Source organism: Gorilla gorilla, chromosome 10, assembly GCF_029281585.2.
Source record: "Gorilla gorilla gorilla isolate KB3781 chromosome 10, NHGRI_mGorGor1-v2.1_pri, whole genome shotgun sequence".
Taxonomy (NCBI): Eukaryota; Metazoa; Chordata; class Mammalia; order Primates; family Hominidae; genus Gorilla; species Gorilla gorilla.
In genome coordinates this window covers 102,496,521-102,514,529 of record NC_073234.2, presented here as the reverse complement: position 1 = coordinate 102,514,529, position 18,009 = coordinate 102,496,521, and the positions used below count along the sequence as shown (strand labels likewise).

Genomic DNA, 18,009 nt, shown 5'->3' with positions numbered 1-18,009 from the left:
TATCTCCATGCTTCCTCTTTTTCTCTCTTTAACCTATTTCATTCCTCACACTCAACCAAAGAGGTTCTTACCCAAATAATTGCATATGATGTACACATTGCAAAATTCATTAATGAATTTGTAGTTCTCATCTGCAGTATTTGACACAGACCATCACTCTGAATTCCTTGAAACACATTCCTTAGTTGCCTTCCACTAATTTATACTTTTTCTCCTTCCTCAATAGGCTGTTCCTTTCAGTAACTTTCACTGGTGTGTCCTCATTTGTTTGAACTCTAAATATTAAGAGTGTCCTGTAGGCCTGACTATAGATCTCTTTACTTATCTCTATATTCACTCATTCACTCCAGGAGCTTAACATTGTACCTATAAGCTGATGAATCACAAAGGAAAATCCCCAGCCTGGATCTCACTTTGAACGTACAGATTTATTTATCCAAATTTTTACTCAACATTTTCATTCTTACCATATCCCCAAATGAATCTTTCTTACTCCAAACATGTTCCACTTCATGTCCTCTTCCTCTCAATTTTTAACTCATATTCTTTAGTTCTCTGGACCCAAACTACAGAAATATTCTTAGCTTCTTTTTGTTAATTCACAATCCACATTAAGTATATCAGCAAATATTGGCTCTGTCTTCAAAATGTATCCAAAACCTGAAAACTTGTCTTCACTTCTATTTGTTACCTTTATTCTGTTCTGTGTCCCCATCCCCCTTTGCTGCTCACGAATTAATGAAACCTTCCCCAAACTGGCCTTCCTGCTTCAGCAACTACCTCATTACAAACTTTTCTCAATGGTGAGTTATCTCACTCAGCGTAATAACCTCAGTTCTGACATTGGACTATTAAACTCTATACCAGAGCAATATGATGGAAACATGTGAGTCATGTTAATAGCCATATTTTTAAAAAAGTAAACAGAAAATGATGAAATTAATTGTAATACACTTTAACCCACTCAATGCAAAATATTATCATTTCTACATGTAATCAGCAAAAACATTATTTAAATATGTAACACTTTTTTTCACACCTTCAAAATTTGGTGTGTATTTTACATGTATGTAACATCTCATATTGAGCTAGCTGCATTTCAGATGCTCAGTAGTAGCTAATGTACTGAACATCACAAATATATTGAGTCTGTCACCCACTTATTACCTCTCTAATCTCAGCATCTACTACAAATCTCCTTACTCACTTTGACCTTGTTTGTCTTTTTCCTGTTTAAACAGATCGGACCTTTTCCCACTTCAAGACCACTGTACTTGTCATTCTTCTTCCTGGGATTGTCTTCACCTAGATACTTAAAAGTTCCCTATATTTTTTCCCATATTTGCTCAAATAACAGCAATTCTGTTACCTTCCTATTTTTCCTTGTATCACTTCATTTGCACCTATCACCATCTGGAATAAAATTACGTTCAACCATATAAAATTATTAACATTTAATCATTATTTCTGCAAAATAGTGATTGTATATGGTTTAAATTATATGTTTGCAGGTGTTTTATATATATGTGTGTATGTATATGTGTGTGTGTGTGTATATATGTAATGCATGTGTGTCTATTCAGTGTTCCACTACATTCTGGGAGGGAGACTGTATGAATGGAGGGATTTTTATCTGATTGTGCACTTTTATATTGTACTTTTAGTGCAATGATGTCTTATGTTAGATACTAAGTAATAAAATATTTGTGTAAAAATTAAAGGTCTAAAAATTATAAATTACAAATAACAACATAGAGTGATACTATATTTAATGAAAACAAACATTACTAGAAATATTTTGCTAGATGTACATGTTTTCCCATTACAGAGTTACAATCTACCTCAAAATGTAGTGGTTTAAAATAGGAGTCAATAAATTTTTCTGTAAATATCTATATGGTAATTATTTTAGTCTTTGCACATCATAAGATTTCTATTGCAACTAGTTGACTCCACTGTTGTAGCATGAAAGCAACCACAGACTACATATACATATTCCAGTGGATGATGCTGTGTTCTAATAAAACTTTATTTACACAAACAAGGAGACAACTTACGGGCCCTAATTTTGCAAGGCTTAAAGCAAAAGTCATTAACATAATTCATGAGTCTCTGGATCAGGTGTACGGCTTTGCTGATCTAGGTCTGGCTTGTTTGAGCTCAGTTAGGTTCTCTAACCTGCCTGAGGTGGGTTGTCCAATTGACTGAGCTGACTGTCTAATCTACTTCACTCACATACTTGATGCTTGGCTGTTGGCTCAGGCAACATGAATAACTGGGCCAAGTATCCTTCATCATCCAACAGGCTAGACTGGAAATATCCATGTGGAGGCTTGGCAATATTCCAGGAAAGAGAGTATAAGCAAACAAGGCTTCTCAAGGCTACTTTCTATTGGTCAAAGGACGTCATAAGGCTATCCCAGACTTAACAAATAAAGAGAGAGAGATCTGATAAGATACAGAGTTGCAGAGTCACAATGCAAAGGAGCATGGATATGGAGAAGGGAAAAATGGCATCCATTTTTGCAAGCAATTTTCCATACTATGCATTCCATATATTAAACAAAATAATCTCTCGGAAATGGTTCATTGTTAGAAATCCCCTGTATCTATGGCAAGTAAGTAAATATGAGGCCAGGAACATTTCCTGCTTAAGTAGCTGCCATTATTTTAGTTTATATGATTGTTTGAATTTCGTGAATATGAATTTTTGCCAGTACCTGTAGGTTATTATATATTGTTTAAATCATATGTGCTTCAGACTGTAACTTGACTCATCAGAACCATCTGGACCTGTACTGTGTCTTTCAATATGTAATTTCAGCTAAAGATTCTTACGACTTCAATTTTATTACTTACATTATAATGTCAGAAGTACATCTTTTACTGAGGTACATTAGTTAATGCTCTCATTTTGGTAGAGAATGCTGAAAACTTCAACTCCTGCAAATAAACAATTCTAGATTTTAATCTCTGGTGTTAAATATCAACATCATGCCTTTCATTTTGGTGGTACCCTAGAGGTAGTGATTCAGTCAAATATTTTATTACCTCCTTATCTCTGTTTGCTTCACCAGGCTGCTTGGAAAATGAAAGCAGATGGAGCTGGCCAGAAATGTAGTTCATAGAGACAGTTACTTACCCATTAAAGTTTGTGATAGATCTAAACAGGCAGTGCAGAAAACTTGTTTTTTATGGTAGCAATTGATTTTTTTTCATACACTGCCTTATCCTCATAGAAAAGAAAATACAGTCTGACATCAGAATATTTTTAGAGTATTTTACTCTTCAGAAAACAAATGTAAAATTAATAAAATTTAGGTTATATTCTAATGAATTTATTTTTTTATTGGGAAAATCACTAAATATTTTTGAATGAATGATACTAAATTAGTGAATACAAAGGTATTTATACTATATTCAACTGTATCTGTACTATTCACTCAAGCCACGTAGGAAATGGTAAGCTCAAATGGAATTAGAAATTAATTACACAAATTCTTTCAGCAAATCAAGGCAATGTTTTCTCAATTTTCTAAATATTTTAATAACTTATCTAGAAAATTGTCAGATTTAAGGCCAGGAGCAGTGGCTCACGCCTGTAATCCCAGCACTTTGAGAGGCCAGGGCAGATGGATCACCTGAGGTCAGGAGTTGGAGATCAGCTGGGCCAACATGGTAAAATCCTATCTCAACTAAAAATGCAAAAAGTAGCTCAGCGTGATGGCAGGTGCCTGTAATCCCAGCTACCTGGTAGGCTGAGGTGGGAGAATCACTTGAACCTGGGGGCAGAGGTTTCAGTGAGCCGAGATTGCTCCATTGCACTCCAGCCTTGGTGACAAAGTGAGACTCCATCTCAAGGAAGAAAAAAAAAATTGTCACATGTGTCTTTATTATTTTATTTTAGTTAAATTAATATCTCACCACTCCATGAATTAATATTAATTTTTGGATGTATGTCAGTATTACTGTCTGAATGTCTCAAACAGAATGATGAGTATTACAGCTATTCATGGAAATATGAAATTAATTTGCAGACATCTCTGGTTAAAGCTACTATAGGGAGAGATATTGATTAGAAGTGAATACATCATGAAAATACTTACATTCAAAATGAGGCAAGTGGATCACCTGAGGTCAGGAGTTTGAGACCAGCCTGACCAACAAGTTGAAATCCTGTCTCTAGTAAAAATACAAAAATTAACCGGGCATGGTGGCAGGCACCTGTAGTCCCAGCTACTTGGGAGGCTGAGACAGGAGAATTGCTTGAACCTGGGAGGCGGAGATTGCAATGAGCCGAGATCACGCCACTGCACTCCAGCCTGGATGACAGAGTGAGACACTATCTCAAAACAAAACAGAACAAAACAAAAACAAAAACAAAAAAAATCTGTTTTAAATTTTATTATAAAAGTATGTATGACATAGTGCTACTCAAAGTTTCTTTTATATAAGATATGTAATTAGTAAAAGAATACATTTTATATTAGGAAATTTACTCAAGGATAAATGGTTAAAAGTTCTTGGGAACATAAACTCCCTAATTATTCTTCATTGAGGAACAGTGTCTTTAGCTTCAAAAAACCTCAAGCATTAGTAGGTTCACACACACACAGACACACACATTATACCCCCACACAAAGACAATAAAACCTAGCATGTATTCTGTTCATAACTTGCTTTTACAGTTTTGTATTTGAAAGGATACTGTTCCTAAGGCAGCGTATTTTCTTCTGGGTATTTGATTTATACTTAATTTATATCATAAGCACATTATGATTCTCGTATTTCTATGTTGTTACTCTATGTAAATTAAAAATATGTCTATTGAAAAATTTAATTGACATATTTAAAGTTGATGCATAATATTACAGTAAGATGTAAAGAAATGCAATCATAAGGGGCTCATTTTTCTACAATAATATTCACTCTCATTTGATGTACTTCTTATTCCTTCATAGACAAAAGAAAAAAACTGTAATTTATTTGAACTGATTAGTATTTTAGTGTCAAAATCCCTTTTGACTTCAGATAGCTCTATGGACTTCACTTAAAAACCTCTGATCTTCTTTAGCTTGGGATAGTGACCTACTCTCTGACTTGGTGAAAACAAAATAAACAAACAAAAAAAACCTCAGTTTAAAATAAACAACCAAAAAAAATTTTTTCCCTCCAAGATCTTATCTCCCTTCACGCTCCTATTGAATCCTGGTAACAGTAAGCAAGCTGAGTAGATGATGGCTATCTACTATTTCTGCTTGTCAGTAACTAGAGTCCTAGAGACAATCTTTTATGGAAATTTCCACATAACACTTCACAATGAAGGAAACTTCCAATTTTGTATCTCTATTTGATTTTACTCTGTGTTAACTGTTACTAATTAAATTGATTCAACTATAAAAACTGTAAATTTTCAGATTAGAACTTCTGTAAATTATTCATTTAAACTGTCCAAATCCCTTTCAATGAATATAACGTAAGATTAAGAATTAAAATAACTTAATATGGGGTAAGTAAATATTCATTCCACATTTAATCAGTCCTTATACAGATATATCTATGTACAATCTCGTAAGTGATTGTACAAGCAACATTTTAGGTAGTTGGAACATTCAGAAACGATGCTTTTAAAATCTCTTTATTCTTGTCCAGCCTCTCCATGATTGCTATTAGTTTGCATGTCTTTTAAGGTTCATGAAACTTAATGACTGAATGATCACACAATCATTTAAATTGTAGAAGTTCGATATCTAGTAAGGACATAGGACAAAATATTTTTCTACACTAGTTGTAAGACAAAGAGAGCTACCGAAGAGACAAAGACGTCAACCAAAGTGAGCAGGAGAAAGGGTTACAGCCAAGGATCATAGCAAAAATCTTTAGTCACCACGTTCCTGCAATAGCCTGCCAACACCAAACAGACACCCTATTGCCATTTATAACTCTCTCAGCAGGAAGTCATGATGCCTGGTGGGTGTTCCGTGAATGTTGGAAGACTGCTGTGCCCTGAATTAGTTTTATCTTCTTACAAAAAAAGAAAAACAAATGAGTACCTAATATGGAAGACAGACAAGAGACAGATGATATAAACATTAGTGAGTATTGCTTCATAGGATTTGTGGATATTGCTTTTTAATATATGTATCATATTACAAACATTCTTATAGACATACAATACATGTTGTTATTTTGTTATTTACAAGTTGTTATTTTATAATGGGTTATAAAGGGTATTTAGGAATAGAATATTCGAGTTAATAAGATAGACAATAGCATTTTAGGGTTATGGTAGTATAAAACATAAGCATTATTCTTTCCAGGAAAGTGGGAATCTCATTAAACTGACAAAACAGGGCCTGAAGAAATACAGAATAAGGGAGAAAGGTTGTAGAATAGAAGAGGAAATAAAAAATGTCTAGGGACTTTCTGTTTGAGTATCCTAAATAAAGGTAAGCCAATGACTACTCTTCTAACATTATTTTGCCTACAGAAAATACAGAAAAGCTGGTCAGAAAGATATTTGGTGAACAGACAAAAGATGGGAGAGCTGGGGCTCAAGAGTGACAGGGCAGTCTGCTTTTCTCCCTGCAAAGTGACTGCGACATTTGGATAGCAGTTGTTTTCTGTTCCTTTTTAAAAAATCCTTCCTTTTTATTTTCTATCCAATTAAAATCAATTGAGTGCCTCTGTTCTTTTTAAACCCACAGGCTTTTCTCATTTTTAAAAATATTTACCTATTTTATTTCTCTACCTTTAAATATCTTGTGTTCATTTTTTGCATTTTTTTCAAAATGCAATAGAAAATAGCAAAATCTGTTGTTTTATAAAGTTTTCCAAAGGCATGGGAAAATAATTTTATTTAAAAGAGGTTGCAGACATGTAAAATCAACAAGTTTAGAGATTTAATGTACAATATGAAGAATGTATTGGATAAAATTGTATTGGATTAGAGATTTTTGTTAATTAAGTAGATTCTTAGCTACTCTGGTCAAAATAGAGTAACTATGTGAGATAACAGATATGTTAATTTGCTTCACTATAGTAACCATTTTACTATTTCTCTCTCTCTCTATATCCCATAACATTATGTTGTAAATCTCAAATGTGCAGTGATATTTATTTTAAAAATATGAATTTTTTTCCAGTTTAAGTTTAATCTTATATTATGATGCATCTTATGAGAGGCAATATACAATATTTGAAACTGAAAGTTGATGAGGATTCCCCAGAAAAGGCATGCTTCTTGCATACTGAATTTATTTTTTGTATATAGGCATAACATATCATCATTTCTAAATGGAGTAATGGCAGATAAATTGTCTCTAGAATTTAATATTTTTTCTCATAAGCTGTACATTTTCATAGTAATGATGGCACATAGAAGAACTTAACTATATGTTTAAATGAAGAAATTTACCATCTAAGTTTTTTACCGTAATAATTAGTCTTGATTGACATTATATATAATTTTTGAAATAAGTGCTACATTTTACTCTTCATTTTCCTTTACATATTATTTTCAGCATGAAAATTTCAATAAGTTACTATTTTAATATGGTGTTGCCACAAATATTTTATAAAATAAGGTCAAAAGTCCAATAAAAAATAAAAATGATGAAAAAACCCAAAAGGACATGGTTAAACATAAACTGGTTATGTACATATAAATGGCTGAATAAATACATCTATATACTTAATACATAATAGGCACTCCACAAATGTTGACTAATAATAGTTATGAAGGTAATAATGTTGATGTTTAAAGATGCATAATGTTCAAATTAATCACTCTTAACGGTGATGAGAACTATTTAAGTGATGAAACAGGTCCTGTTAACTGGAAGATATACTCTAAATAAAAGGCATACCTTATATCAAGAAATTTGATAATTTAACACAGTTCTGAGCTACATATTGTTGTTGCTTTTGTTTTATTAAGTGCAATGCTTTACTTTTAAAATTTACTGCGATTTAAATAGAAAGATATATACCTATCTATGTACATATATATATGTTTTTCTTTATCTGTTCCACACACCTTTAGCTAAAGATGGTTTTTCTTATTAATTTGGAAAAGTTCTGTTTGTGGGCTTGGATCTATTTTTTCCACATTATCATAATGATATACATTTCAGTATTAAAATAACAGACAAAATATTTTAATAATTTAAATAATTGCTTAATTTAATCTAAATTAAGTAAAGAACAAAGAAATACCACTAGTCAGCCTGTTTTCATGCAGGCTGTGAACTCTAATATGAATAATTTCAAATATAGAATAGTCTATCATTTCTTCCTCCAAATAGAAGGTATTCAATTTAATTCTGTTTTATAAATTAGCATACTGTTTATTTTTTTTTAATAAGACACTGCTATGGTGTGGCTGTGACCCTACCCAAAATCTCATTTTGAATTGTTATCCCCATAATCCCTACATGTTAAGTAGAGACCAGGTGGTGGTAATTGAATCAAGGGGGCAGTTTTCCCCATGCTGTTCTCGTGACAGTGAGTGAGATCTCACGAGATCTGATGGTTTTATAAGTGTTTGGTAGTTCTTCCTGAGTTCATGCTCCCTTCTGCCGCCTTGTGAAAAAGGTGCCTTTCTTCCTTCCCCTTTGCTTTCTGCCATAATTGTAAGTTTCCTGAGACCTCCCCAGCCACGCAGAACTGTGAGTCAATTAAACCACTTTCCTTTCTAAATTACTCAGTCTTGGGCAGTTCTTTATAGCAGTGTGAGACACCAAAAAGGTGTCTATGGTTGCTTCATGTTTTCCGTGTTAATGTGGTTTCTATTGACCAATTTTTATCATTTATTACTGAGTAAATTAGTATTATCTATCTTTTTCTTATTAGCTTTAATACACTAATAGCCAGGGAGATAGATTTGGGAGGAGTTTTGAAGTTAAATTTATATGGTGGCTTGATGAAATTTAATTAAAACTATACAATGTCTCAAAGTTAAAAGTATATTCTGGTATGAATAGTTCAAAATAGTGGCATTCCTTGAAGCAATTACTTCTGATGGAATAAGATGTTTGACTGATAATTGTTATATTAATGTGATAACTTTTAAACAATGCTAAGAATATTTGTGTTTATTTTGGTATGGCACACATCTTTCTAATTTACTTTCCAAATTTAAATGTGCTGTTTAAAGCCTGAATCAGAAAATGAAAACCAGACTGCTAGTCTTTCTGGAATATTCTAATTATATGAATGAGAAAGAAAAGACTACTTTAGATTCAGGTTCCACCCTTTTAAATCTCAAAGGTATTTCAAAATTAATTAAGTCAAATGTTAATATTAAACCCACATTCGACAAATGATGATATTCATATCTCATATCAGTAATAGGGAGATAATGCAATAAACTGCTTGGTTCCTCGGATATGCCACACACTTTTCTGCCTTGGTGACCATTTATTATCTTTTTCAGCCAGTGTTCTCTCCCAGGTAATCTTATCCTCGAGGCCCCCTCAACTATCAGCATTTATATTAGTCTTTCTGTGATTTTCTTCTCTGGAATTAATTGCCCTGTTACTCTGCTTCTATAAGACCTTGTACTTAACCTCTATTATAACACATTTCACAAGGTATTATAATTATTTCCTTAGGTATTTGTCTCTCCATGAGACTTTCTATTTATTGAGAGCAGGTCTAATGCTGACATATTTGGTATCCCTAGCACAAATCATATAACCTGATACACCACAGTTACCGAATACATATTTGCTGAATGAGTGAATACACAATCAGTCAAGAAAGCCATTCAATCCCAGATTTGAGGTCAGAATGAATGATCATGCTGCGACCTAGAAAGGTTGTTAAAGTAGTTACTGACAAGCCACACCAGATTCTGTTGCTGGATAGTGGCTCTTACCTGTCTATTTGTGGATGTTGTCTATGTGAGCCAATTGACCTGGACTGCAAATAGTTGGTACTCCTTGATCTGGCTTTCTTATATGCATCACAGTCCTTTACTGCCCAACAAGTACTTTAAAATATCAGGCTTGACACTTTCTCCAAGTTAATGAAGAGAATTCAATATACAGGTTCATGCATTTTATGGTTCTAAGATCGCAGATTTAAAACTCAAAATAAAACTGCAGTTAAAACTGTAACTTACATAGCACATAGCCATCTGTGTGAGACTCATTGGTATAAACTTACCAGAGAAGTCTGTCAAATGCGTAAGTTGTTTTGTGAGTGTATGTATGTCTTTCTTTAAGGTGTTTTAACTCCTGTAGGTCTCTGGGAGCTCATTTACTAAGTTAATATTATAACTGTTCTTGTGGTCTGATGTACCTACCAAGGTGCTCACTGTATTGTGACAATCTAATTTCTTTATGCAGTATATATGGGTCTTAAATATTTTTTCCTTGAAGGCTTCATTTTATCTGGTTAGCACTGAATTTAGTCAAGAACATCTTCACAGTTACTTGGATTTGGAAAGCGTAGGGTTTTACATTTCTAGTTGAGTTATCGAATCATCTCATAGCTCCAGGTCAGTCACTAAACTTCTCTGCACCTAAATTTATTGTATATGTCAGATGTGTAGGACAAAAATATCTATGGATTCACAAATTAAAAGTTTACACAGTAAACCCTCTTAGGTTATTTACATTCAGCAAAAAGATTAGCTTTGCTAATAAGCTTCAAGTCACTGTATGTTTTTGTCAGCAATCTCAAGCCAGGGCTCTCCAGGCCGGCCCTGGCTAGTTTTGCCTGTTCTGTTCCAGTTCATGACCTCGACTTCTATTTCTGGCATGAGCAAAGCGTTGATACTCAATAAAGATTTTCTGACTTGAACTAATTAATTCACCATTCAGCCATTCATTCAGGAGACATTTATCAAGTGCCAAATATCAGCCCATTGATATGAGAGTTGTGCATTCCATTAATTCTGAGGTCTATTTTTTCCCCCACTGTTTTAAAAAGCAAATTTTTAATAAGTGGTTTTACATCTAATGCTGAATACTGATTGAAAAACACCTTTGAGGAAATGATACCATGATTTCCAAAAAGTTAAAAACAAGCAGCAGTATAAATAATAATTATGTATTGAGCAAGCAAACCAAACAATTATGTGTTGATTACTTATATACAAATTTCCGTGGTGAATGATTTAAACATGTTAATAATATTTCTGGACAAGATGCCTTGATGAGATAATTACAGATAAAGAAACGGAGGGCCAGAGGACTTAAGTAATGCATACAATATGTGATGATATTACGATTAGAAAAACAGGTGGTCTAAATACAGATTTTTTTTTTTTTTTTTTTTGAGATGGAGTCTCACTCTGTCTCTCAGGCTGTAGTGCAGTGGCATGATTTTAGCTCACTGCAACCTCCACTTCCCGAGTGCAAGTGATTCTCCTGTCTCAGCCAGCTGAGTAGCTGGGATTACAGGTGTGCATCACCACACCGGCTAATTTTTGTATTTTTAGTAAAGATGGGGTTTTGCCATGTTGGCCAGTCTGGTCTCGAACTTCTGATCTCAAGTGATCTGTCCCCCTCGGCCTCCCAAAGTGTTGGGATTACAGGCATTAGCCACCACACCCAGCCCTAAATACAGATTCCAACGTGTTAATAGTCACAGTTAGGAGAGTACTTGCATCCCTAGAAATTTTGGAAATACTCATTTGTATATAGATAAGCATCCTAGTTTCGCTCTCCAACTGCTTATAAATTGTCAATTAACAGAATTTGCAGTGTGGGTGGTTAATTGGTCAATAGTCCAGAGCTTTTCTGTTAACTAACCTCTTCTAACTTTTTCCTTCAGAAGGGAGCCCGAAATAGTAATTAATTGGAGGTCAAATTTTTCTAGACTGGAAAAGAAGGATTTAATAAAGCATTCCCATTTTAAGCTGAGTAGAATAATGTGGCATAATCAAAGGTCAAATTAACCAAATAATTTGGGGGAAATGAAATGGAATATTTTCATTTTTTATTAGAATTTTATATAGATGTTTCCAAATTTTATATCAGATAAAACAAAAAGAGAAATTGGGTTTTTCTTCAAGTGGGTTAGTACAGAGACAGAGTCAAAACAGTCCAAATAATGCTAAAGTCCTATAAATAGTACGGTTTAAGTCAGAATAGGTAGCTCATGCTATGTAAATAAAAATTCTCTAGGTTTTATTGTTCATAACAATAGTAATAATATAGATTGATTCATGGCTTAGTCTGTGCATCCATTGCTGGTCAGCTGTGACCGCTGCTCTACCTTATCCTGACTCAAGGATGCAAACTGAGGGAAGCTCTGTCTCAATGCCTCCATAATTGCTGAAGCAAGAGGCAGAAAATGAACAAATCACATATCTGCTTTTAGAATCTCTTCTGGGAAAGAATATGTATTGTTTCCAATCACATTCTATTGGCCAAAGGAAGAATTTTTGCCATTGTCAGCTTTAAAGGATATAAATAAAAAAAGAAGTTCTACCATATACCCAAAAAACAGAAAGCTGTACATGTTTGGGGACAAATGTCCAACTCATAGTACCACTTCCAAGGAGCATGAGGGAATAAAAGAATCAGATGAAATAAGGTCTTAGTGTCATTTGAGGAGACAGAGTCCTTTTAGCCAAGATATCTAGGCTGCCACTATGTTTGTATTTTATATTTCTTAGAAGACATTTTGATGTTTGTTCCTAAAACTTCCCACCCAGAAGTAAACTTATCTAATAAAAAAATTATTATGCTTTAATTTTACAAAATAATCATCTGCAATTTTTCACTTTTGCTCAAATTGTTTTCAGTACTCCCTTTTCTCTCCTCAGGAACGAACTTATTCATATAATACATATTTTCATTACAGAGAAGTGGATGATTTAAAGGTGGCTTTCAAATTATACACTATCTTTAGGCACTGGTTATAATTTCTACCTCTATTTCACAACTGATGAGTGGATAATAGTGTTTTCTTACTCAAGAACTGCTGGCCAATGAAGTTCCTCCAAACACATGTTTTCTTTTTTATCTTTTTTTTTTTTGAGATAGAGTCTCGCTCCTGTCACCCAGGCTGGAGTGCAATGGCGCAATCTTGGCTCACTGCAACCTCCGTCCCCTGGGTTCAAGTGATTCTCCTGCCTCAGCCTCCTGAGTAGCTGGGACTACAGGCATGCACCACCATGCCTGGCTAATTTTGTATTTTTAGTAGAGATGGCGTTTCTCCATGTTGGTCAGGCTGGTCTTGAACTCCCGACCTTAGGTGATCCTCCCACCTTGGCCTCCCAAAGTCCTGGGATTACAGGCATGAGCCACTGCACCTGGCTCCAAACACATATTTTCTGTATTTTAATAGTAAGACCATTTTTTCCTTCTTTAATCAGTATCGTATTTTCATTTGTTTTTAGAGTCCATGTTTGTGTAATTCCTATCCAAATACAAAAAAGTGCAAAAATGTGACTCTTGTTCTTAGCTACTTGGTGTGTATGTGAAACAAAAAATAAATATATTTTTTGATCTTTTTTCTAAGAACAGTTTTAGGTTTACAGACATATTAAGTAAAAAGTACAAGAAATTACCATATACTTGCTCTTCCCTGAAAAACCTCCCTGTCATGTAATTTTGCCTGTTTTTATCATCTTGCATTGATGCATTGGTGTGGTATATTTCTTACAATCAATGAACCAATATTAATACATTATTTATTAGCTAGAGAGCATAGTCTATCTTCCGGTTCATTTATATAGTTCTGTGATAAATGGATAATTGCATGCATCTTCCATTATAGTAACATATACCTGTAATGCTCCAACTATTGACTCCTTCATCCCTCCCCTGATATCATAAGAAGCACTGATTTTTTTTACTGTGTTCATACTATTATTGCCTTTTCCAGAAAGCCATGTAGTTAAAATCTCATAGTATTTAGTTTTTTCAGATTGTTATCTTTTACTTAACAATATACATTTACAATTCATTCATGTCAGTGTATAGTTTAATAGCTCATAATTTTATGTCACTCATTAGCATCCCATTGTATGAATATGCCATGGTTTATTGGTCCACTTACCTACTAAAGACATCTTGTTTGCTTATATTGGTTGTATTGGTTATGAATAACACTGCCATAAACATCTGGGTGCAGTTTTTCATATGGAAATGAATTTTCAAATGATTAGGAAATACCTCTGACTGTGAATTCTAAACTGTACTGTAAGCATATGCTTAGCTTTGTAGGACACTGCCAAACTGTATTCCAAAATGGATGTAAAATTTTGCATTCCTGTCGACAATGAGTAAGAGTCACCAGTGTTCTGAAAACAATGGCATTATCACTTTTTTTCTTTATTAGGTATCAAATAGGTGTATATCTATCTTATTTTTGGTTTAATATGCTTATTTGATATCTATAAATCTTCTTTGTTATAGTGTCTTTTCAAAACTTTTGCCCATTTCTTAACTTTTTGAATTTTTTTCACTTTGTTCACTTTTAGGAGTTCTTTGTACATTAAAGATAAAAGTCTTATAGTTGATATGCCTTTTGGAAATATTTTCTCTTAGTCTGAGGCTGTCTTTAAGACTCCTAAAAATGTCTTTTGCAGAACAGGTTTTAATTTGAATTAAGTCCAACTTTAAGTTCAGTAGGAAAATATGTTGCTTCTTGTCTCTTAAAAATTCACCTGGCTAGGTGATAATTTTTCTTATAATTAAAGTCAACTAACTAGGGATCTCAATTAGATCTGCAAAATTCCTTCACCTTATAATATAACATAATCACAAGATTTATCATTATTATTTTTACAAGTCTTGTTTACATGAAAGAGGAGGATATTATTCAGGGCAAGTATACAGACAGTAGAAATCCTGGAGATTCAGAATTCTGCCTACCATAGTCCACTCTCTGGCTCTTAACTACTCATATCCTTTACAAATGCAAAATACATTCTCCCTTTCTCGAGGTTTCTAAGGGTCTCATCCCATTATGACATCAGTTGAAAGTCCAAAGTTTTTCCTTCGAAATCTAAATCTCATAAACTCAAAACCTCCAAGTTCAAAATTTCATCACCTAAATAAGGTGTGGATGAATCTTTTGGATATAATGCATTAAATGTAGCAATTTGAAGCATAATTCCTTTCTGTGTATAAACCTGTAAACTGAAAGAAGTTATTTTATAGACATTCCAATTGTTTTCTAACATATACTATAAGGCTTTCCAACATGAATGTGTAACTGATTTCAGAGTATTGTAGAGCTTTATAAGAATAACAAACCTGCACATGTACCCTTGAACTTAAAAGTTAAAAAAAGAATAACAATAAGAATGAGAGCCAATCAAAGATAAAATTTGAATTAGCGTTTGAATTCATTTGAAGAAATTACCATTTGAATCTGTAGACTGCTGCCTTCACCATTGTGGATAGGCATCTTTCAATCTATTGAGGGCTTGAATAGAACAAAAAGTGAAGATTCTCCTGCCCTTGGACATCAGAGCTTTCGTTCATGTCTTCAGACTCAAGGACTTGCACCAGGGACACCCAGTCTCATTCTCAGGAATGGAATGAGAATGAGACTAGACTCAATTAATTACAGCATTAGCTTTCCTGGTTTTCGAGCTTGCAGGCAGCATATCGTGTAAATTCCTGGCCTCCATAATTTACATAAGCCAACTCCTACAATAAATCTCCTCTTATATATATCTGTATATATCCTATTGGTTCAGTTTCTCTGGAGAATCTTAATACATACCTTATTTATAAGTGAAATTTCTTCTCTAATTATTTAACATTTTAAAATGTTACACCAATTGCTGTATCTTATGTCATAAAAAATTTATATTCTCATACATATATTATTGGTGTGATTATGAATTATTTCATATTTTCAGGACTGCAGTTTAGTAATATGAATCAAGAATCTTGATAGGTATCATATGTATTAATTCAGCTTCACATCTTGTTTTAAAAATTTATTCTAAGAAAACACCTTGAGATGGAGCAAAGTTTTCCTAAAAATAAAAAATAGCTGTTTTGCTTTTGCAATAATTCAAAAAACTTAAATATTTAATGTTTGGGAATTTGTAAAATTAAATCATCTATGAGTGTGGTGACATGAGACGAGTATAAAAATGTTTGATGAAATTATACAAAATTGCTAAAACAAAAGTTTAACTGAAAAAAAAAGGAAAAACTTTATACACAGTATAGCCTTACTTAAAATCATATATTCATATACTAGGGTATAACAAAAATTAATCAAAAATAAACTTTATATAGCAATCTGAAAATCTATAAATAAAATATAAAGGCCAGAAAATATACAAAAATTTTATAGTTAACATTGAATAGTGGAATTTCTGTTAATTCTGGATTTTGCTCCTCATATTTTCTAAATATTTCTCTAAATTTCATGTAATTAACATCAGCAGTAATTTTAAATTATTTTTATGATTGCAAAGAGCAATGTGTTAGGAAGAGAAAAAACTTCTGTCATTTTTACTGTCTGCCCTCTAATTATTTAAGAAACTATATAACCTTCTATTAGTTTTCAATGCATCTTCAATGCTTAAAATAGTTAAATTCATTATCCCTATCGCTAATGATCACAAATTAATATTGAATATTTATCACTGTCCTGTATATAAGAAATATTTTTTCTCACCAAGATATTAAATTTAAAAATTTAAATATCTTAATTTTACAAATTATTCAATGAGATGAATTACACATCAATTAAATTGAGATAAAAATCTTCCTATTTATTCCTGAGAGTGAAATAGAAAGTCTTTTGTGTCAATCAGACAACAAATCAAATTTTAAAATTATCTATTACTTGCTATGTGGTCTTGGCAAAACTACTCAAACTCTCCTTTGTAAAATGACAATAATAATAACTTAAATCAGGGTTTTGATTTGAAGCCACTTGAAATATAGAAGGCTATGCCAACTTATTATAGTTGACATGTAAATGTCCATTCATATCTTCTTATATGAAAACTCCTCTTTTCACAAGGAAAAAGGGAGCATGGCCATTATAAGAGTCATAATTGTATTCATGGAAAAATGTTGATTTTCTTAAAGACAAAAAAGTTACAATGAAACGAAGAGAGAGAGAGATTTTGGTTTTGCTGTAAATAGAAATAATTTAAAAATTTCCTTTTAAGCTGCCTAGGCCAAACTATTAGGCTACTGTTATTATAGTATAATAAAATATCAGAAATGTTTTCTTTGAATAAATATAAATATGTCCCAAAATCTAAAAGGAAGAACCATTTTATGTCTTGACAGCGGTCTGAACATACTTCTTCATGTTCATTCCTTCTCTGTCTTGAAGACAAATTTTACATCAGAATAAAAGGAGAAAAGAAATGACCAGTCTGCGTATATGAAGCTGCTTGTGTTATTTGTGACAATATAAAGGCAAAATAGAGATGCTGTCATCTGTAGATGTATAAACTGAATGCTTGTGGCCCCTCAAAATTCAAATGTTGAAATCATAATCTCCATTGTGATGGTATTAGAAGGTGGAGATTTGGTGAGATAATTTAGATCCTGAAGATGAAGCCCTCATGAATACAATTAGTGACCTTGTAAAAGAGACCCCAAAGAGCTCTCTAGCCCTTTTTCCGCCATGTGAGGATACAAGGAGAAGATGGCAGGCTACAACCTAGAAGAGTCCCCTCACCAGAACCCAAACATATTGGTACCCTGATCTCCAGCTTCAACCTTCAGAGCTATGAGAAATAAATGTGTTGTTTATAAGCCATTTGGCCTATGGTACTTGTTGTAACAACCCAAACTGACTAAGACAGTAGAATATTATTGTTCATAATAAGTTAAACATTTAAGCACATTTTCCTTTATTCACCATATCCTAAGCTATTTATGTCATTCAATTATAGGAATATGGGTTTTCATTTCTTTGGTCTCATAAAACATCAGCACAGAAAATCAGTAATAAAATGGAGCTGGAATGTATCTGAACTAGAACATCTGCCTTAATGGAAAACCTGTTCGAAAATGATGATCCATTGAAATAGAAACACCACCTTAATTAAAATCA

At 33.0% G+C, this 18,009-nt stretch overlaps 1 protein-coding gene across 3 annotated transcripts in view; it reads left to right on the top strand.

Moving 5' to 3' along the window:
- Positions 1 to 18,009, top strand: part of MGAT4C (MGAT4 family member C) — a 1,374,466-nt gene that overhangs the window by 205,505 nt on the left and 1,150,952 nt on the right. For 2 of the 3 annotated variants that reach the window (XM_055358911.2, XM_055358910.2), the window contains exon 1: positions 5,949 to 6,095. The exons of the other annotated variant lie outside the window; for it this stretch is intronic. The gene's annotated coding sequence lies outside the window, so the exon portion shown is untranslated. Of the gene's footprint in view, positions 1 to 5,948; positions 6,096 to 18,009 lie in introns of those variants that run through there. 3 annotated transcript variants of the gene reach the window in all.